We start from the raw sequence: 23,219 nt of genomic DNA, 5'->3' as shown, positions 1-23,219 counted from the left end.
GCAGCAGTGAGGGTATCAAAAATATCAACAACAACAACAATAAAATTCCAACAGCAATGAAAGCGACAACGTCATGTAATCGATACAATTTTGCCTGAGAGTATTGAGACGACAGTGGCCGCAAAGCATAATCGCTTTTAGCAAACGCAAAGGAATTCTCGGTGGAGGGAGACAAAATAGAATGGAAGCAAAACTTTGAGTACTCGTAGTATCACTACTCTTTTCCAGTTTGCTTTAAGTGATGGGGTTTTCTCTCATTTTATTTTTCTCTATTCTCACTCTCTTTAGACTTATTTTGTTACATAGTCCCATATAGCTCTCACTGTTGTGTGGTAATATACAAACAAAAATAACAATGACTACAAGAGGATGTCGTACTCTCTATATTTATATTAGTTGTTCTCAGTTCTATCGTTACACACGAAGGTATGTACTTTTCCATTGTATGTTGGTATGTGTTTGTGAGTGTTGAATCGGAAACTTTTACTCGTTTCTCTTTAAAAGTTTTATTGTTACGTTATTATGATTTATGTTTGAAGATTTAAAAATGATACGGTGAGGGGGTTATAGGGGGGGGGGCGGTAGATGGTTTAGCTGCTGTAGTAGTGATGATAGACGTACAAGATTTCCACTTTTCTTAAGTGATAGTGGTAAGCATTGATGTATATTAGTGTTGCCACAGGGCACACGGGCTTTACGAAATCAAAATATAGGCCTTAGGCTTAAATATTTTCAAATCAATAGATGTGCGGTTATTGTTTACCTAAATACCTATGTGGAAGACTCAATATAGTCAGGAGAACAACAAAATTAATATTTTTAATTAATTAGGTCTGCATTACTTGATTTATATTAAGCCTCTACATGGCTGATATGTAAAGTCATATCGATGCCCTCATTCCAGAGTACGCTAAGTCGACTTAGCATATTTTGATGGCGTTCGCTGTTTTTAATTCGGATTGATGTGAATTGCATCCTGTCAAAAGATCAAATTTATTGGACATTTCTTTCAAAAGTTATGGTTAATATTGTACATAGCCTGTGTCTAAAGTTTTAAAAAATGTGTCCAATCCAAAAAGGGCAAAAAGCTATGTTCGGTCTAAAGTGGTCTAAGTAATTTTTAGCCATGTTATATTATCACTACTTTGAGTTCGTACATACTAAAAAAAAATTATAAAAAATGTGATTTTAAGACCGAAAATAAGAGAATTTCTATCTTATACGGTTTTTGAGAAATTTCAAAAAATAAAACTTGTTTCTTGTTTCCTGTAAAATTCACTTTTTAGACTTAGCGCACTGTGGAATATAGACATCGATATGTCTTATAGAAATGTTGGTTGATATTCAACTTAAAATCAAACAACTTATATTTCTGTCTGCCCGTCAGTCAATTCAAATATTTAATTTCAATTTTTTCGGATTTTCATGAAATTTGGAATATAGCGCTCGATTTCCAAAAGAAACGAACATCAAAACACTCAAAAACACTAATTTCGAATTTTGCATTAAAGAATTTAGATTTTTATAAATTGAGAGTATTTCATATGGAATGTATTGACTTTGAGCTTTTTATAGGTTATTCTAGATATTTCAATTACAGTAGATTTTCTTTCATGGTGAGTTCATTCGTTTATATGCATCTCCATTACCTAAAAAAAATTCAGCAAAAATTTTCATTTTCCAGACATGGCTACAAAGATTCTGTTGGCCTACATAAGCAATTGGACAAGCTGTATGATAATAAAACACAAGAATATATATATTTGTATGTAGCCATCCTAAATCGAAGTACATGCAATTAAAAAACAGTAAACCTACAAAGAAGGAATATTTTGGTTAATTTTTGAAAATGTCAACTAAACTGTATTACAAACAGAAATTTCACGACAAACCTCTGTAAATATTTTTCCAGAAATTAAAGAAAATTTATTTTCATTTGTTAAAGAAAATTTCGTAGTTTAGAGAAAAAATTGGAAGTTCAAAATTGCAAAAATCTCTTTCAAGATGGACGCATTATTGGTAAAATTTACAAATTTTAAGAAATTCTAAACTATTTTGTGGAAGACATGAATTTAGTAAATCTTTATGCTTCACTTATGTATAATTTTCCACCATTTTTAGTTAATTTATCTAACGTATGTTACACAAGAATTATTAAAATCAAGGGAACTTTCTCAAAACATAATAATTCCATGAACTAAAATAGAATGATATTGGTTTTAGTACGAGATTCACTTGCTTTTAAAGGGTGATACGGTCAAAATTTGGTCAATATAAACTTGACGTATTTCTTTCAATTTTGCATTAAAAAAACCTGAACACCCCTCATTTTGAAGGTGTTTGTGTGTGTAGAATGTTGCTCCTATTTTGATTTTGGAATTCACTCTTCAGATGTCAAAATGCCGTCCAAGCAAGAAGAGCAGCGTATCAAAATTTTGCTCGCGCATCGCGAAAATCCGAGCTACTCGCACGCAAAGCTGGCAAAATCGCTAAAAGTTGCCAAATCAACCGTTACAAATGTAATTAAAGTGTTTGGGGAACGTTTGTCGACAGCCAGGAAGTCTGGATCGGGGGGAGATCGAAAACCGGAAGCCGCTGAGACGACAAAGAGAGTTGCCGGTAGTTTCATGCGAAACCCTAACCTCTCTCTCCGAGATGCCGCAAATAAGCTGGGTGTATCGTCTGCAACCGTGCATCGAGCCAAAAAACGAGCCGGACTATCGACTTACAAGAAGGTAGTGACTCCAAATCGCGATGACAAACAAAATACGACGGCCAAAGCGCGATCCCGGAGGCTGTACACGACGATGCTGACGAAGTTTGACTGCGTGGTAATGGACGACGAAACCTACGTCAAAGCCGACTACAAGCAGCTTCCGGGACAGGAGTTTTATACGGCAAAAGGAAGGGGAAAGGTAGCAGATATTTTCAAGCACATAAAACTGTCAAAGTTCGCAAAGAAATATCTGGTTTGGCAAGCCATCTGTACCTGTGGCTTGAAAAGCAGCATTTTCATAGCTTCCGGGACTGTCAACCAAGAAGTTTACGTGAAAGAGTGTTTGAATAAACGTCTGCTGCCTCTCCTGAAGAAACAAGGTTGTTCCGTACTGTTTTGGCCGGATTTGGCATCTTGCCATTACGGTAAAAAGGCCATGGAGTGGTACGCCGCCAACAACGTGCAGGTGGTTCCCAAGGACAAGAACCCTCCCAACACGCCAGATCTCCGCCCAATTAAGAAATACTGGGCTATTGTCAAGCGGAACCTAAAGAAGACCAAAAAAACTGCTAAGGACGAGCAGCAGTTCAAGGCAAACTGGCTTTCTGCGGCGAAGAATGTGGACAAGGTGGCTGTACAAAATCTGATGGCAGGTGTCAAGCGTGAGGCCCGGCAATTCGGATTTGGAAAAGCGAAAGCCTAACTGAATATTTTTCCTGAATTTTATACTAATTGAACTTGAAAAAGAAATTTAATTTGAATTTTTAAATAAACGATTTCACCGATTTACACGCGTTTTCCCTTGACCAAATTTTGACCGTATCACCCTTTAGTGTGGGTTGTGGTCACAGTTGCCGGTGGCAAGTTACCTTTAAACTTTAGTTTAAACACCTATAATCACCACTTTCATTATTGACCGATAGGAGACTATATATAGTTAAGAACTGGATGAACTTTGCCCCTCCAAGAGGCGCCAAAAGCCAAATATGGGGGTCGAGTAAATTATGAACATATATAGAACTATTTTTACACGGCAGTTAGTCAATATACCGACATCACATACGAAATTTCAACGGGATTGAATGATATTTTTGTCCTTCAGGAGGTTCAAGAAGTTAAATGTGGGGAACAGTTTATATGGGTGCTTCTATACATAATAATTGGCCAATAAGAACCATGGCTATCAGATAACAGATACTAACTTCACATGTGCATTTTCAACTAAAACGTATGAAAACTACGGCTTCTGGTGGCTTAGGACGTCAAATTAGGAGATAGATGTATATCAGTTGTTATACTTAAAAACGGTCGAAATGATCATGGCACATCCTCTTGTGCCAAGTTTCAAGCCGATAGCTAGTTTCGTTGGGAATTTAATGTTTTTTCAAAAGACCGACATCGCTAGTTGGATTCAAGATTTCAATATGACCAAGAATATATATTAATGGGGTAAATATTTCGTTGCGTTACATGCTGAATAACCATGTTAGTATACTACCATCCTTTAGTGGAGGAATAATGTATGTTTCTATGATGTGAGAAGCACGGTAGATTCAACCAACGAAGCATGAGGAATTTGAACCAATTTTTTTTTTATCAAAAGGTAAATAAATATGTTCATTAAAAATACAAAGTTTATTTTATATATACAATAATGCACTAACATTAATGGATCTTATCTAACTAATGTTAATAATTGCGATCTAATGGCACACATTTAAGACTAATGTAATCTATATTTATGTCTGAACGATTATTATCGGTTACATACGAGCTCCACACACATGTATAATCATGATCATCAACAATGAGGTTCAGCGGTAAAAATTAGAAACGCCTGTATGTAGGTTAGGTTAAAGTTGAGAGGTGTCCAATTGTGAGAGGTTAACTTTAATGTTTTAATATAGCAAACGTCCCCAGACGACTGTCCACTTTTGGGAGGTGTCCAGTTTTCAGATTGTCCAAGATTGAAAGGTTTCACTGTACAAGAAAATTAAACAAGGAATGCAACTACTGCCACACTTAAATTTAATTTTGTATTATCCCTAATATCGTTTGATAATTTTAAAATATTTTAATGATTTGTTAAAAATATAAAAACAAATCGTTAGCTAAATGTGTAAAGGTGCTAAGTCAAGCTTTTACAAAACAAGTATATACAGCAGTAAGTTCGGCCGGGCCGAATCTTACATACCCACCACCATGAACCAAATATTAGGATTTCCTTTGAAATTTCAGGAGGGCTTGAGGACTTGAGGACACTTCCCGAAGATACATTTAAAGATTTCACCTATGAGGACTATATCAGATTCTGGATTTATAAGAACCATTTTTGTTTGAGTTTTAGAGGAATCATTAACATCTCTTGTAAGTGTGCAAGAAAATTATAAAATAACGTCTTGATTTGAAATTTTAAATCTGTAGATTTTCACCCGAAAAATAAAATCTGGAAATTTTACATTGAGTTTCAAGCAATTTTCATGATCAGTGCGCCTTCTATACTCACAAGAAGTGAAATTGGTCTATATGGAGCCATTACCAAATGGACCGATAAAAACTTAATCCGATACACGTTTTTGTGAGCATACGAGAATATTTACAATTTCAGGCAAATAGGATAAAAACTACGGTTTCTAGAAACCTAAGGAGTTAAATCGGGAAATCGTTCTTATGGGGGCTATACTAAAATACCGACCGATACTAACCGTTTTCGGCACACCTCTTTATGGCCCAAAAATACCTCTAGATTTCCAATTTCAGGCAAATTGGATAAAAACTACGGTTTCTATAAGCCCAAGAAGTAAAATCGGGAGGTCGGTTTATATGGGGGCTATACCAAAACGTCGACCGACACTCACCATTTTTGGCACACCTCTTCAAGGTTCCAAAATATCTCTAGATTTTCAATTTCGCGCAAATTGGATGAAAACTACGGTTTCTATAAGCGAAAGACCCCAAATCGGGAGGTCGGTTTATATGGGGGCTATACCAAACCATGGACCGACACTCACCATTTTTGGCACACCTCTTCAAGGTCCCAAAATACCTCTAGATTTTCAATTTCGCGCAAATTGGATGAAAACTACGGTTTCTATAAGCGAAAGACCCCAAATCGGGAGGTCGGTTTATATGGGGGCTATACCAAAACATGGCCCGATATAGCCCATCTTCGAACTTGACCTGCGCGCAGACAAAAGACGATTCTGTGCCAAATTTCAGGACGATAGCTCCATTATTGAATGCTGTAGCGTGATTACAACAGACAGCCAGACAGACAGACAGACGGACAGACGGACATGCTTATATCGTCTTAGAATTTCTCCCTGATCAAGAATATATATACTTTATATAGTCGGAAATCGATATTTCGATGCGTTACAAACGGTATGACAAACTTATTATACCCCGTCACCATTCTATGGTGGTTATACCCACCACGTTGGATTAAGATGCAGATCGACAGAAAAATCAAAAATACATAGTTTACCCTAAAAAAAGTTTTTATCTCTGTTTGGTTATGATGGGTAAAAGTGCTAAGTCAGCACCTGTTAAAAGTCACCACATGCTAAATCAAATTTTAGGTTGAGTAGGCTTTGCTAAAAAATTTTAATAGCAATTGGTTGTGTGCGATTTTGCGGAAAGTATACTGTTTGTATTGAAAGCATTTATGGTAACTACATTTACATTTCTCGAAAATAGGTTTTTTTCACAATTTATTAAGTTTTTGTCTCTCCTGTAAAATTTCAAAAAGTTGACTTAGCACTTTTACACATTAAGCTAACGAAATGGTGATTGATACTATCATTTTTATGATTTGAGAAATTTCAATCAAAAACTAATTGGGGTCAATTAAATTCGTGATTGAAAGCAAAAAAATGTCCTGTGTATGTTATGTGGAGATAAAGTCAAAGATACATAGAAATGAATAGAGATCTAAATTATAAATCTTCCTAAAAATGGTCACAATCAAAGACTGAATTCAAATTAACATAGTATTTATATACAAAATTTTTGCACAACAAATCGGTAGATGGAGTGGTCTCTATTGCATGTCGAATAATATTATATAACATAACTCTATAACCATAATAGGACATTCAAATATTTTGATTATAACTAAATAAAACTTTACATTGGTTGTGTTGTCCGAGGTCCAAATTCCGTTTTAATTAAAACTATGACAGTTAAGCTGACTAAACACAATATTTAGCAATATTATCTTTTCAAATGGTTCGACAAATACCATATATACAACGGCAACTCTGTCCTCTACATTCTTAAGTGTGCGGGTGCGTATGAGTGTTTATATTATTGTGGTGATACCATTCCCAACCAAGGGGAAACAATGAAAACCAGTGGTAGGTACAAACTTGATTCGCCTTTTTGTCATGCTCATTCTTTCATTGGGATAAATGTACGTCGTCTTCTTCTTCTTCTTCTTGACTGAATAGGAATATTAGTGTATTTGTAGGTATATGAGAATGAGTGTTTGTGCCTGCTCACAAAGTGTATGTATATGTACGGCAATAGTAGTGGGAGAGAACGAAAGAGGCAGAGACAGAGAGCCCTCAAGACCTCTCTAGAGGGGGTCCTAACATTATTAAGAGTGAGAGTAAAGCTCTTTTTTTTTTGCTGTTACCAGTGTGTTTTTGTTACGTTTACCCCGCAGAAAATAACTAAAGGAAAAAAAGCAAATGAAGTAAAAAAGGAATGATTTACTTTTAATGTGTAGGGATATTTGGTAACATTCCCTCCTACAGATGACGACTATTGCGACGATGACAGTTTCTTGGCATCACAAAGACTTATGGAAGATATGCAATAATTTTGAAGGGCATTTAGGGGAGGAGAACCATTACGAATAAATTTCGAAATAAATAAATCCTTTTGCCAAGTTTTTGATTCGTCTGTTTCTAGTTAAACTAGATAAATTTTCATTTAAAGAAAAATCAATAATTCAGTTCTTATTTGTAAATTTTTTTCAACCTCACTCTGGTTTTCTTAGTATCACTTGGGGATACTTTGCTTAGCCATTCCTTGGAATCTGCTTTTGAAGAAAAATCAGATTAGATCTTTGTATTGTTAGTCTTAGAGGTATTATTTAACACACAAAAATTCCTTCACTTTGTGTGGCCCCGTTTTCGCACTCACATACACACATAGACAAATATACTCTCACATAGTCAGAGGGGTATGGGTGCCTACGTATATGTGTGTCGTTCTTTTTGTCTTTTGTGTTCGTTAGCATGTATACCCCGAATATAGAAAATATTGGTCGCAGGCTGCCTAACGGGATGGTTGAATACATGGATGGTTCGTCGGTCGGTCGGTCGGACAGTTGGTTGGATGGTTGGTTAGTTAGTTGGTTGCTTGCTTGATTTTGTTCTCTGTTTGGCATTGCCTTCTTAAGGCCTTATACACAATTTTTTTTTCTTCCCATTAAATTTTTTCAATTCTTTCTTGCTTTAAAATATCACACACTTTTTCTTATGTTAACTGTGTATATATTTCTCCACACAAGAAAAACTTAATCTGAATACATTTAGATTTTTTCACAATTTTTTTTCTTTCTTCATCTATTGAAAATGGGGTTTTGCAGTATTTCCATAAATTAGTTTAGCATTTTTTCCATTCGAAAGTATTCTTGAGACTTTCTTTTATATATCTCTTTACAATTTTTTGTTTAATTTTCACTTTTTTTAATTGTTGAAAAGTATCACAGTAAAATTTAGTAATCACCTCTTTTTTAATTTAGTAAAGCGCAGCAAAAAATTTTTGTTCGTTCGATTTTATAAACGTTCACGGTCGATGTTCATAAGCGTTTGTAGGTAATATAGCCAATGATAGTCCTACTGAAGAAAAAGCTTTCAATATTCCTTTCATTGTGCTCCCTTTAGTGGCCAGTGCGCATGTATTGGTCAATCGATTTTGTTTAATGGTAAGCGAAAAGCTTTCACCAACCTACACGGACAATGTTGTAAATTTAGGTAGCAAAATAAAAATATATAACAAAAATATTTTTAAAAATATAATAAAAAATATTATGGAGAATTTTTTGGAATAAAACTCAATACAAAGGTCAATGCCATATATTTGTCATATTAAATTCAAAAAGTTATTAACATTTTTTATAACAACTATTATTTAGCATTTTTCTATTGTGATAATGGTAACTCTATTATTGTTCATATGACATTCCTTGACATTTTCATAGTTACGCTCTCTCAAATAGAAATCTCCTCACAATTTCATTCGCTCTCTTCATACAAAAAATCTTATTTCTGTATTTACAATGTGACTGCTCTCTTACTCACCCCTTACCCAAGCTATCTCACCCTATCAGCCTTACTCAAGGATTGTGTCTTATCATCATCGCACTTGTTCTTGATATAAGTATATGTGAGAGTGTGTGTACCTTTGTGTGGAGAGAACCATCCCCATAATTGCTATAGATTTGACTCTCATACACTAAACATGTGCTACACAATGTTGACATTTGCAAAAGAAAGCTTTCAACGGTAGGAACAAAAGCTTTGTGTTTCAAAGAATGAAAGCTTAGTATTACAAAATAAAAAGAGCTTCAAAGAAAGCTTGGTTTGAGAAAATGTTACTCAATAAAATCTATGTACTAAAACTAAATTTCAAGAATGCGTTTTGCATTGGCCAGGGGTTTTGATATCCGGTAAACATTTCTTTAACATTGCCTTAACATATTCAATAAAAATTCTTTTGCGTAAGGTTTGTGTTTTAGCTTAGGAGTCTCTATATCAAAAAAAGTTGTTCTATTTATCCGCTAGTGGACAAATTCTACTTCATAGAAAATTGTTATGTTACCAAACAAAAAACAAAACTTACAACACAATAAAAAATTTTATTTTATTTTATTTTATTTTATTTTTATTCAAGAGAACATAAAAACGACTAGCACACTGAAAGTAAAGCATTAATTACTCTTATTTTATTTTTATATCCACCACCATAGAATGGTGATGGGGGTATAATAAATGTGCCATTTCGTTTGTAACACATCGGAATATCGGCTTCCTACTATATGAAGTATATATATTCTTGATCAGCCTTCACCAATAAAGCTATCGTGCTTAATTTTTGCACAAACTCGTTTTTTGTCTAGAGCTAGGTCAAGTTCGAATATGGGCTATGTTGGCTCACGTTTCCACATAGCCACTATATAAACCGACCCCCGATTCGATTTATTGAGGGAATGGAAGTCGTCCTGTTTATTTGCTAGAAACTTGAGGCATTTGAAGTCAGTTAAGAGCTGTGTCAATCTCCCGATTTGACTTCTTGGGGACATAGAAGGAACAAATCTCAAACAAATAGGTTGAACTTTTAGAACCAAAGGTATTTAAGGTTTATAGAGAGCTGTGCCAAATTTGGTATATATAGGCCAATGTTTTGATATAGCCTCCATATGGACCGATCTCACGATTTGATTTCTTGAGGGTACACAGAAAAAAATATCACCAAAATATTTCCAATTAAAAAGTTAATTGAAGTTGAATTTTTTTTCAATTAATAAATTAATTGATACAATTAACTTTTTAGTCATGATAGAAACATTAAGTTAATTAAGTCAATGATTGAAATTTTTAAAATGTTTAATTAAAAAATTAATTGATACAATTAACTTTTTAATCAAATTCGGAAGACTAATTCAGTTAAAAAAAGTGCTGATTTTTTTTACTTTTTTAATTAAAAATGTATTTCAAACAATCATTTGTTAATCCAAATAAAAACTCTAAGCCAATCTAACTAAGTAATTAAAAATAGTTACCTTTTGTAATTAATAAATTAATTGCGTTTTGCAATCAACATCAATTAAATTTTTAATTGAATCAATTAAAAAATTAATTGAATTTTGCTGAAAAAATCAATTAATTTTTTAATCAAGAATTTTTTCTATGCCCAATTAAAACTGTGATTGATACTATCATTTTCGTGATTGAAGACATTTCAATTAAAAAATTAATTGGATCAATTAATTTGGTGATTGAATCAGAGAAAAAAATTTTTGTGTGTATGTAGGCCACAATTATTATCCGATTTGTTTTAAATTTGAAATCTAGAGGTACTTTAAGTCAGTTAAGAGTTGTGTTAAATTTGGTATACATCGGTCTATGGTATGATATAGCGCCCATATAGACCGATTTCCCGATGTTTCCTCTTGAGAACAATGCCTCAAAAGGAAGCCTCAATGAGCCAATTATTACTATTGCATCGCACTGTAGTTTTGTATGCATTTTCTTAAGAACGCATACACAACTATCTGCTATTTATATTCGAATATGAACAAGTATATACGGCCGTAAGTTCGGCCAGGCCAAATCTTATGTACCCTCCACCATGGATTGCGTAGAAACTTCTACGAAAGACTGTCATCCACAATCGAATAACTTGGGTTGTGGTATCTTAAAACTTCTTAACATCGTTTTCTACATTGTGAGTTAGCCCATACGTGGTATATATTAGACAAAAAAGTTATGTATAGGTAAGTCTACAAATAATTACGAATCGATATGGACTTTTTGTATGATATGTAGAGAGCCAGAATTGAAATATGGGGGTCGCTTATATGGGGGCTATATACAATTATGGACTTGATATGGACCAATTTTTGTGTGATTGGGGATCGATTTATCTGAGGGCTATATATATATATATATATATATATATATAACTATAGACCGATATGGACCTAGTTAGGCATGGTTGTTAACGGCCATACACTAGCACAATGTACCAAATTTCAACTGACTCGGATGAAATTTGCTCCTCCAAGAGGCTCCAAAACCAAATCTCGGGATCGGTTATATATAATTATGGGGTTATATATAATTATGGACTGATATGGACCACTTTTGGCATGGTTGTTAAATATCATATACTACCACCACGTACCAAATTTCAACCAGATCGGATGAATTTTGCATCTCCAAAAGGCACCGGAGGTCAAATCTGGGGATGGGTTTATATGGGGGCTATATGTAATTATGGACCGATATGGACCAATTCCTGCATGGTTGTTGGATTCCATATACTAACATCGCGTACCAAATTTCAATCGAATCGGATGAAGTTTGCTCTTCCAAGGGGCTCCGGAGGTCAAATCTGAGGATCGGTTTATATGGGGACTATATATAATTATGGGTATTTGAGGCCATATATTTGAGGCCATATATTAATAGCACGTACCAAATTTCAACTGAATCAGATGAATTTTGGTCTTCCAAGAGGCTCCGGAGGTCAAATCTGGTGATCGGTTTATATGGGGGCTATATATAATTATGGACCCAAGTGGACCAATTTTTGCATGGTTGTTAGAGACCATATAATAGCACCATGTACCAAGTTTCAGCCGGATCGGATGAAATTTGCTTCTCTTAGAGGGTCCGCAAGTCAAATCGGAGGATCGGTTTATATGGGAGCTATATGTAATTATAGACCGATGTGGACCAATTTTTGCATGGTTGTTAGATACCATATACTAACACTATGTACCAAATTTCAGCCGGATCGGATGAAATTTGCTTCTCTTAGAGCAATCGCAAGCCAAATTTGGGGGTCCGTTTATATGGGGGCTATACGTAAAAGTGGGCCGAGATGGCCCATTTGCAATACCATCCGACCTACATCAATAACAACTACTTGTGCCAAGTTTCAAGTCGATAGCTTGTTTCGTTCGGAAGTTAGTGTGATTTCAACAGACGGACGGACGGACGGACATGCTCAGATCGACTCAGAATTTCCCCACGACCCAGAATATATATACTTTATGGGGTCTTAGAGCAATATTTCGATGTGTTACAAACGGAATGACAAAGTTAATATACCCCCATCCTATGGTGGAGGGGATAAAAAATTAAGGAAATAAATTCAATGAGCAACAGACCTACAGTCTATGATGTCTCAAGCCATAGATGATTTAAATATAACAGGATCGTCCGAACTTTTATAGCCGAGTCCGAACGGCTATAGAAACACTCGGAAACATTCTGGAAAAGTTATGTTTTTATTGGTTTAAACTTGAAAAAATATATATTTCCATTTTTTTCTCAACGAAAAATAATTTAGTTAAAGGAGGAATTACGTTGTTTAATTTTCCTGATATTATATTTTGTAGTGATAACTTATCTTATTTGAACTTTTGGTTTCGAGGATTTTTGCATAGTTTCTTATTTCAAAAATAATTCAGTATTCCAACCCAAAATTCCATTGAAACATTATTGTCAAGAGCTCCTTAAGACTACATCTCAACGTTAACACTGTTCATAAGTTTTAATATAAAAAAGAAAATAAAATTTTGTTTATCAACTCCTCAATTTTTAATTCTAAATCCGCTTACAAAGATTAACGATCAATAACTTCCTAATATAGATTTTTTAGGATTCAAGTTCAGTATACTGCAAAAGACCTTTAGTAAATAAGTTCGTTAAAGACTTTCTCAAAATAATAAAATTAGTTGTCAAAATTATGGTACCATGAAAATTGATATCGGTTAAAAACTGTGTACACAAAAGGTACTAAATCATTCGCGGTGGTACTGGGGTAGTGATCAGGGTGAAAAAGTATTGCCCTGTGTATGCACTGCGGGCATGCTAACCATTGCACCACGGTGGCTCCCAGAGACCTTGATGTATTACATTAACTTTGGACTATAGTTTCACCACAATGGGTGTTATGGAATATTAATCGCCACTGAGACGATATTGGTAAACTCAATAAACATAAAAAGTTTAAAACGTTAATTCATTGGCTTGAAAAAATAAACAAAATTCATTCATGTCTAGATGACAAAATTAATAAAAAAAACGGAAGCACATAATCATCACAATGATACCCATAATGTAATTTAATACAAATTAGATCATTTGGGCGCCAAGTAAGTTAAACAATTTCCAATGGGATTTTTCTTTGAGAGAGAATTGATATCGGGTCAAAACTTTGTACACAAAAGGTACTAAATCATTCGCGGTGGTACTGGGGTGGTGATCAGGGTGAAAAAGTATTGCCCTGTGTATGCACTGCGTGCATGCTAACCATTGCACCACGGTGGCTCCCATAGACCTTGATGTAGTACATTAACTTTGGACTATAGTTTCACCACAATGGGTGTTATGGGATATTAATCGCCACTGAGACGCTATTGGTAGACTCAATAAAAATAAAAAGTTTAAAACGTTTATTCATTGGCTTGAAAAAATAAACAAAATTCATTCATGTCTAGATGACAAAATTAATAAAAAAAAACAGAAGCACATAATCATCACAATGATACCCATAATGTAATTGAATACAAATTAGATCATTTGGGCGCCAAGTAAGTTAAGCAATTTCCAATGGGATTTTTCTTTGAGAGAGAACAAATTATTTCTGAGTCAATGTCAGCTCATGGAGACAAGCAAATTTTTCCCTGAAGCACAAAGCTGGTAAACGACAAGGAGTCAACATTAACCTCATAGTCATCGAGGAGTGAGTATGAAGGAGCAGTATCTGTCTATCTGACAGCCTGCCTGGTCTAAAGTTAGAAAATCAATCAGGATTTAGTGTCAATGGTTATTGCTCGAGTAAATACAACGACGCACGTAATACACAGTAATGTGTTCCACATATTCCCACTTCTTTCCGTAATTCTCACATTTGGTCTTGCAACCGCGTAAAGAATGGGACAAAATACGCTTTATGAAATCAAAGCCCAGCAAAGATATGATGTTCCACCTTCTACACAAGGACAAGAAAAATAAAAACAAAACGTTTTGGTACGTGACACCAGCTTAGATTGTCTGACGTCTAGGACACCTCCGTCCGCCGTCAATGGATGATTTCATCATTTAAAATTCGTCGCAAGTCTTTCTGGGGATTGGCTTTACGGCTCAAGCCTAAAATGTAACGACCTTAAGGATGGCACAGAGAACGTGGAAAGCGTGTCCTTTTTGGCATTGTCTTCTCATCATCCCTTTAGGCATTTTTACCTCTTACGCATTTTTCCCAAGTCACTTAGTGTGCCAGCTTGGCATGTGTGTGGCGGGGTTTTGCTATTTATCCGTCACAGACATTAACATAGAGCAAGGAGGACCACCTACCTACTCTTAAGTTAGAATCTTACCTTAGCTTTTAGATGACTCCATATCATTCTGCAATAGTGTTTATCCGTAGACATGTTGTCATTTCGATTCTCGGTTTGTTTGTTTTGTGGGCCAGATTGTTAGAGGGTCATTTGGCAAAAGCCAGTGGGTGGGCTATTCTCTGTTAAATTCAATTATCCTCTGTAATGTGTTGGCAACACAACGAAATCTATTCAATACACGGGCGGGGACATATTCATCTAGACACTCACACACACACATATGAATACATTTACAAGAAGCAAGGTGTTATGCCTTCGAGGCCTTATAGTTGATTCAGAAAAAAAAAAACAAAAATGGTTTTACCCTCAACAAAGGTAGTTTGTTTAGAAATAAATTTGATGGACTATATTATGATAAAAATGCTATGAAATTCTGAGCATCAGAGTTTAGCCATTTGGAGAATAGCCACACATTAAACTAACATTGTGTTGTCCGTCTGTTATAAGTGTATATCGGGTTTGGGGTGGTATCATCCTTGCTTTGGATACTGATAGTGGATGAAATTCTTACCCTTCTGAGTAATTAGGCTATAAAAGTAGTGGCGTATGCAGATGACATTGTCACAATGGTGTCAGGCAAATTCCACAGTGACGCAATATTCAACTACAACTTTGCTGAAGACTGCAAAAAATTCGCAGCATTTTTGGCAAAAATAGAAGAAAATTGCAAAAAAGTGTTCAAAATCGAATTTGCGGAAAAAAACTATAGAGGCCCAAAAAACGAACGGCAACCAATCTAGCAAAATTTAGAAATTACTTTTCTCATCTCATCGAGTAATTTCGGCTGGGATATGTGATTTTTTGTTTGTACACCGAAAAAAAGTGAACTTTTTTATAGGAAGAATGAACTACCTCGCACGAAAATTTAACTAAATTTTATTCCACATTTTGAGATTTCCCCAAAGCGTTGTTAAAACAAGGAACATTTAATGCCCTGTTGTACTTTTTAACTGCAGTTCACGAAATTACATCCTCTCATAAAAGAAACAAATATATAAAGCAGTAAGTTCGGTCGGGCCGAATCTTAAATACCCACCACCATGAATCAAATATTATAGTTTCCTGTGACAATTCCAGGGGGATTTGGTGACAAGCAGATAAGTTCAACCAGTACACTTCCCGAAGATAAATTCAAAGATTTTACCTATGAAGATTAGATCAGATTCTGGATTTATAAGAACCATATTTGTTTGAGTTTTAGAGGAATCATAAACATCGTGTGCAAGTGTGCAAGAAAATGAAATGAAAATGAAATAACGCCTTGATTTAAAATCTAACATCTGTAGATTTTTACCCCCATTATTTAAATGATTACCAGAAGTAAAATCTGGAAACTATAATTCAGTTTCAAGCAATTTTCATTATCAGTGCACATGGACCGATATTCACCATTTACGGCACACCTCTTTATGTTCCTAAAATACTTCTACATTTAAAATTCCATGCAAATTTGGTAAAAACTATGGTTTCTAAAAGCCCAAGAAGTAAAACGCCATTTTCGGCTCTCATATTTAAGGTCCTAAAATACCTGTAGATTTATTTCAGGCAAATTGGATAAAAACTACGGATTCTAAAAGCCTAAAAAACAAAATCATTTCTTGCACACCTATTTGTATTCCTAAAAACCTCCAGATTTTCGATTTCAGGCAAAGTGGACAACAATTACGGTTTCTAGAAGCCCAAAAAGTAATATCGGGAGATCGGTCTATCTGATGGCTATATCAAAACGTAGACCTATACTCACAATTTTCAACATACATTTTTATGGTCCTAAAATACCTCTAGATTTCCAATTTGAGGCAAGTTGGATAAAAACTACGGTTTCCATAAGCCCAAGAATTAAATCTGGAGATCGGTCTATATGGGGGCTATATAAAAACATGGTTCGATAGTCATCATTTTTAGCACACCTCTTTAGGATTTTAAAATACCTTTTGACTTCTAATTTCAGGTAAATTGGATAAAAACTACAGATTTTAGACGCCCATGAAGTAAAAGCTGGAGATCGGTCTATATGGGGGCTATACCAAAACATGAACCAATACTCACCATTTTCGGCACACATCTTTATTGTTCTAAAATACATCTAGATTTCGAATTTCAGGCAAATTGGATAAAGACTACGGATTCTATAAGCCCAAGACCCCAAATCAGGAAATCGGTCTATATGGGGGCTATACCTAAGCATCAACCGATAGTCACCATTTTTGGCACACCTCTTTGTGGTCATAAAATACCTCTAGATTTCCAATTTCAGGCAAATTGGATAGAAACTAAGGTTTTTATATGCCCAAAACCCCAAATCGGGAGGTCGGTTTATATGGGGACTATATCAAAACTTGGACCGATATAGCCCATCTTCGAACTTGACCTGCCTTCAGACAAAAGACGGGTTTGTGCGAAATTTGAGCACGGTTGCTTCATTATTGACTGTAGCGTGATTACAACAGACAGATAGCCAGACAGACGGACATGGCTATATCGTCTTAGAATTTCTCCCTGATCAAGAATATATATACTTTATATAGTCGGAAATCGATATGTCGATCTGTTACAAACGGAATGACAAACTTATTATACCCTCGTCACCATTCTATGGTGGTGGGTATAAAAATGAACTAAAAGTAAAGAAGAAAATCATTGGCGCCAAATCATCACCATTTTAACCTTACAGTAGTTCATTCTTACTATTTTTGGGAATAATACGAAAATCTTCGATTGCTTTAGTTCATATTGAACTTATGCGCCCATATTGAACTTCATTGAACGTTATACCCACGTTTAGTTCATAAAATTTGTGAGACATGCTTAAAAAAAGTAAGATTTCATTAAGCTGTAGAAAATTTCGAAAAAATAATAAAATGTAACTACCAGCAAATATTTTTTTTCAATAAAAACAAGTTAAATTTAGCGTTAGTTTAACTACGGAAATTTTTTTCTGTATAATTTTTGTGTTGTGTTCTTGGACACAATATCGGTTATAACGAGTGAGTCGCTACAATCTCTGTCGGACTGGGTTAACAACTGTGGCTTAGGGGTTAATCCAAGGAAAACAGATTTAGTGATTTTTGCCAGAAGCAGGACAATTAGTCGATATAAAGACCCAAAACTTTAAAGGACAAAATTGACCCTCTCAAAATCGCCACAATACTTTGGTGTTGTTTCCAAGACTCCAGACTGAATTGGCTCAAGTATACAGCGGAACGTCTAAAAAAGACCTATGCCATATTATACGCATGTCAGAAGTTGGTTAGAGAACGTTGGGTAATGAAGGCGTCCCGTTTTAAGTGGTTTTATTATACAGCGGCATTAATACCAGTAACTATACACATCGGGTGATCCATAACGAACCACCACGAACGACTCTTATTTATATGGCAGGTACGATGAGGACAACGACCACTGCCGACATGGAGGTATTAATGGGGGTATGCCCACTTGATGGTAGTCATCCGTTGAGAGCTTACGGTTCTCACTGAATGGCATAATGTAACTCTGTACTGAGTACCTGGACGTTATGGTATAATAGGGAACGAAGAGGCAGATGAGTTGGCTTAGGAAGGCACTCGTGGAACGATAACGATGCAAAGAGAGGAGGTGAGGCCACCAATAGGAATCGTAGCAGGATAAAATATTCTACGAAAACACATGGTGGGATCAATCCAACGAATGATAATATTTTGAGATGGTGTCCTGAGGCTTCGCAGTGTTGATCTTTTAGAAGAACCGATATACTGGGTTATTTTTTCTTTCAGATTTTTACCGATATGCGAAACCGCAGTCTGAGATTTATTCTCGTATTCATGAAGGCCTAGGACCTAGGCAGACCTAAAGGACATTACACCATATGAACAGTCACGGTTAGGTTAGGTTAGGTGGCAGCCCGATGTATCAGGCTCACTTAGACTATTCAGTCCATTGGGATACCACATTGGTGAACTTCTCTCTTATCACTGAGTGCTGCCCGATTCCATGTTAAGCTAAATGACAGGGGACCTCCTTTTTTTAGTCGAGTCCGAACGGCGTTCCACATTGCAGTGAAACCACTTAGAGAAGTTTTGAAACCCTCTGAAATGTCACCAGAATTACTGAGGTGGGATAATCCACCGCTGAAAAACTTTTTTGTGTTTGGTCGAAGCAGGAATCGAACCCACGACCTTGTGTATGCAAGGCGGGCATGCTAACCATTGCACCACGGTAAACAGTCATGGAGAGCAAGCGAAAATGAGTTTGAGGAATCGAGAAAATGGACCAACTATGGTGTTAATTGGACACAAACTATGTATTGCACTGTTGATGTCATCCTCCATAACTTAACCTAAGTTAAAGGTATCGGTAAAGGAACATTATCCGTTACAGTAAAAAGCATTATAACATGGTTAAAATATGGTACAAAAATTCAAAAAAGTGGCAAGTCTGTAAAACTTTTCCAAAGTACATACATAACCTTGCGACTGGTGATTGGATGTCAGATTAGAATTATAGAGCCATATTTAAACTATTTTCTCATATCGATGCAAACTCGGGTTTGTTACTCTTTGTCCATTGTACTACTGATCATTGTTTAGATGGAAAAGTGAGGTCACGCAGAATATGATATACTGTTCATGGTGGGTTTAAGGATTTTTGAAGTACACTGCTTTCACTCTCCTTTCGTTGTGTCCGGCCGGATTTCCATTGACCTGTTATGACGATTTTGCAAAATATTCCTCACCAACTAAGAGGTACTTAAATTTTCTATAGAAATAAAATGTTGAGAAAATTTATTATAGAAGTAAAAATTTTGACAAAATTTTTACAAGATTTTCTATAGAAGATAAATTCAGACAAAAATTTCAGTAGAAATAAAATTTTGATAAAATTTTCTATAGTAGCTAAATTAAAAAAAAAAAAATTTATAGAACTTAAATTTTGAAAAAAATTTCAATAGAAATAAAATTTTGACAACATTTTTTTATAAATTCAATACATTTGAAAATGTTAAGTTTCGTGTTGAATCATAGTATGTTATCAAAATCCATTGTGAATAAGTTCTCCTTTTTTGTAGAAGTAGAAACTTTCCTTTCATGGTGCTAGCTAAAATCCTTGTAACATTCATTTTGCAAGTAGAGGATGCTGATGAGCAGGGCTGTGGAGTCGAGTCAATTTTGCTCGACTCCGGCTCCGACTCCAGCATTTCTTATTAGCCTTGACTCCGACTCCAGGTGGTGTACCTAAATCTCAGTTTAACAGTATTCCAACAGTGTAGTGTTCAAAAAATAGACTAATATATGTCCAAAAGAACCCTAATTTTAAATTTTGATACGACTCGATGACAAACCTCAGCATTTTAGGGATGTAAATAACTCTACATTTTAATTTCAGGCCTATAAATTAAAATACGACACAAGACTATATAGAGACCACATCAAAATATGGGTAGATAGCAACAATGAATTTATAAAAACACAAAATTTGAAAAAAATAACTAGGCTTCCAGAATTTTTAGTAGTATAGGCATTTTATAAAACATAAATCTCTGAAAAAGAAATATACACAAAAATCCAAATTTTGGGCTACTCAGATAGAAAGTTTAGATGTTAAAAAATGTAATGTGTCGGATATATAAAACAAACATAAACTGCCAAAAAGTAGGACGGACGGAATTTTAAATAACCACTATCATACAACAGATGACAGGAATAGCTGGACAGTTACGAATATTGTTTCTATATAAGTAAAATGGTGAAACATCGATTTATAAATGGTCTATCAGTTATGGACATTAGAGGCCACTAATTTAATGTGTTTCATCAAAGGCACCCGAAATTCTGCCTTTGATGAAACAAACTTTCTCCCAAAAGACCGGCTCAGATGTCACGTTGACAGAGATTTAATTTAAAATTACAGCTTCCAAGGACATTGAGTGTATATGGAGATATCTCAAGTAATTATGTAGGGCTATCTGAAAATCTGGAACGACGGGAAATTTTCGCATTTTTCGCATCATAATCTTATGAAAATTGTAGACTGGGGAAAACGTCTTAAAACAAATCGGAAGATGGGTTTATATGTAGGTGCTATATCACAAAATTGTCCAGTATAACCTATCTTCGAACTTGACATGCCAGCTGAAAATTCCGAACGTTATGTTCTACTGCTATATTGCCTTAAAATTGGACTTTTATTAAGAGATAGGGTCAAAAATCGATATTTTAATATGTTAAAAATGGACAATATAATTAATCAATTCAGCCCATATTCTAGTAAAAAATACAATAGTAAAATACACTGTGAATGGCCTAAAATCCAGTACTTCGTTTTACTTTTTTCGATTAAAAACCCTAATGGAATCTAATTTGTCGAAATATTTCTTTAATTACAAAGATATGAAGTGTTTTTCAATTTTTATTTCGCCGGAGTCGAGCAAAAGTTCAACGACTCCGGCTCCGACTCCAGCAAAATCTTCAGACTCCGACTCCACAGCCCTGCTGATGAGGAATGTGGTTATTCCCAAACGGCCGTCCATCCAACCATCTTGCAAGATGTTCTTCAAATTTTGTTAGATTATTTTTGGCATGAGTGGCAACCGTGCCTGTTACACTGACCAACTTAGATTTGTTGTACTAATTCATTTCAGAGATGCTATTTCTTTTCATTCATTCATGGGATAATCAAGTCTCTCGTTTCGCCTCTGGAAAAGATCTTTAAACACACACACATGCCAACAAATATTCAATGATATGTGTTAATTTGTATGGAAATTTGCTGTCACCATAATTTGGATCAGTTTAAAGTTTGTTAAATTAGTGGCTTTGGTTTGCCGATAAACATGTCGTGTGGGTGTATGTGTGTGTGCCTATTTTTTGATTGGCATTTTAAATCTGTTGGATTTAATCGGCTAACAAAGGTTGACAATGTTATTCAATGAAATACGATAAATTTATTTGTTTGCTTTATTCTATTAACAGTTTTTCTCATGGTATACCAACTGCGGTGGTGTCCATTATAATTTCCGTTTTGTGTTAACATAATACAGTGATAAAAGGGAATTTCGTGTAATGATATGCGTTTATGTAATTGTTTTTAGTGCGTACTAATCACTTAAATTACTAGAGAACAGTTGTTAATCAATTTTGTGTAATTGTTTTTTTTTGCTGTCATGAGAAATGAAGATATATGCAATTACAGTATATCGATTTGTTTGATATGTGGTAGTTATTTATTTATATGTTTGGGACATAAAATGTTTGTAAATATAATACTCTTGGATTCAAACATATGTTAATTTAGAAATAGTCTATAAACATATATGTGTTTAGAAAGATATGTTTGGGACATAAAATGTTTGTAAATATAATACTCTTGGATTCAAACATATGTTAATTTAGAAATAGTCTATAAACATATATGTGTTTAGAAAGGGAGACCTAGAGAGTAAGCTACAAGTAAAAGAATGGAAGCAACCAATTGGCGCCTTAAAAATATAGAAAATTTCATTAAAATTTTATTCTAAAAGTGTATGCCTAAGGTGAAACATAATATGTTTAAACAACACAAACAATATTTTGTTTGGACAAATCCTGAAAATATATGTGCTTGAAGCAAAATGTGTTTGGAGTATATGTTACAGAAGCGATTTTTTTTTGAGGGTGTAGTTATTCCCATTTAGAAGCTTGAGAGTTTTACACTAATAGAAAAAATTACGTTCCAAAATCGTGCATGGATGGTAACAAAATGATAATGAAATGTTTACAAAAAATCAAAACATAATATCCACGGTTTTGTCCACGGCCATTCAGTTTTTCTTTGGCCATGAAAGGTCTTAAAATATTCGTTAAACGTTCTTATGGCAACTCCGTCGGTGGTGCAATGTGCTAAGGCGACTGTTAACGGGTATGGAACAGACAATCCGGGTTTGAATCACGGTAGCGATTTTTTTTTTATAAATTCGTAACCATTACATTTTCAGTCATGAACGCTGGTTGTACAATTATTTGTCATTGACAACAATTACAGTGAGCTCCATTTGAAATCCCAAATCAATATTTTCTCGTTGAGTTCCAAATGAATACTAATTACTTTATTGACTAAAATCTTACATCTAGAATGCTGAGAATCTTAAACTAATCTAGAACAAGACAACAATAATCTGTTATCATTCTTCTAGATCTCTTATCACCTAAGAAACGATCCCAAGTGAACATGCAGCACACATGCACGTCCACTAGAGTTGTAGTTGCAACTCTTTGAAGAGACCCTCACACATAAGTGTTTCTTAGCATCGCTGGTTCATATTGATCTTTTCTCTTATCTCATGAATGGAAAGGGAAAGTAATAAAGTAGAGTATAAACACTATGCTAGAATTTAGTGATATA

The 23,219-nt window shown here is 34.9% G+C and overlaps 1 protein-coding gene across 5 annotated transcripts in view; it reads right to left on the bottom strand.

Annotated features, from left to right (window-relative positions):
* Positions 1–8,574, bottom strand: part of Syt1 (Synaptotagmin 1) — a 176,477-nt gene extending 167,903 nt beyond the window's left edge. For all 5 annotated transcript variants that reach the window (XM_075297700.1, XM_075297704.1, XM_075297703.1 and 2 more), the window contains exon 1: positions 8,456–8,574. The gene's annotated coding sequence lies outside the window, so the exon portion shown is untranslated. The remainder of the gene's footprint in view (positions 1–8,455) is intronic.
* Between the last annotated feature and the right edge of the window lie 14,645 nt (positions 8,575–23,219).

This window comes from Haematobia irritans, chromosome 2 (assembly GCF_050003625.1).
Source record: "Haematobia irritans isolate KBUSLIRL chromosome 2, ASM5000362v1, whole genome shotgun sequence".
Classification (NCBI taxonomy): domain Eukaryota; kingdom Metazoa; phylum Arthropoda; class Insecta; order Diptera; family Muscidae; genus Haematobia; species Haematobia irritans.
This window is presented reverse-complemented; position numbering and strand designations above follow the sequence as displayed.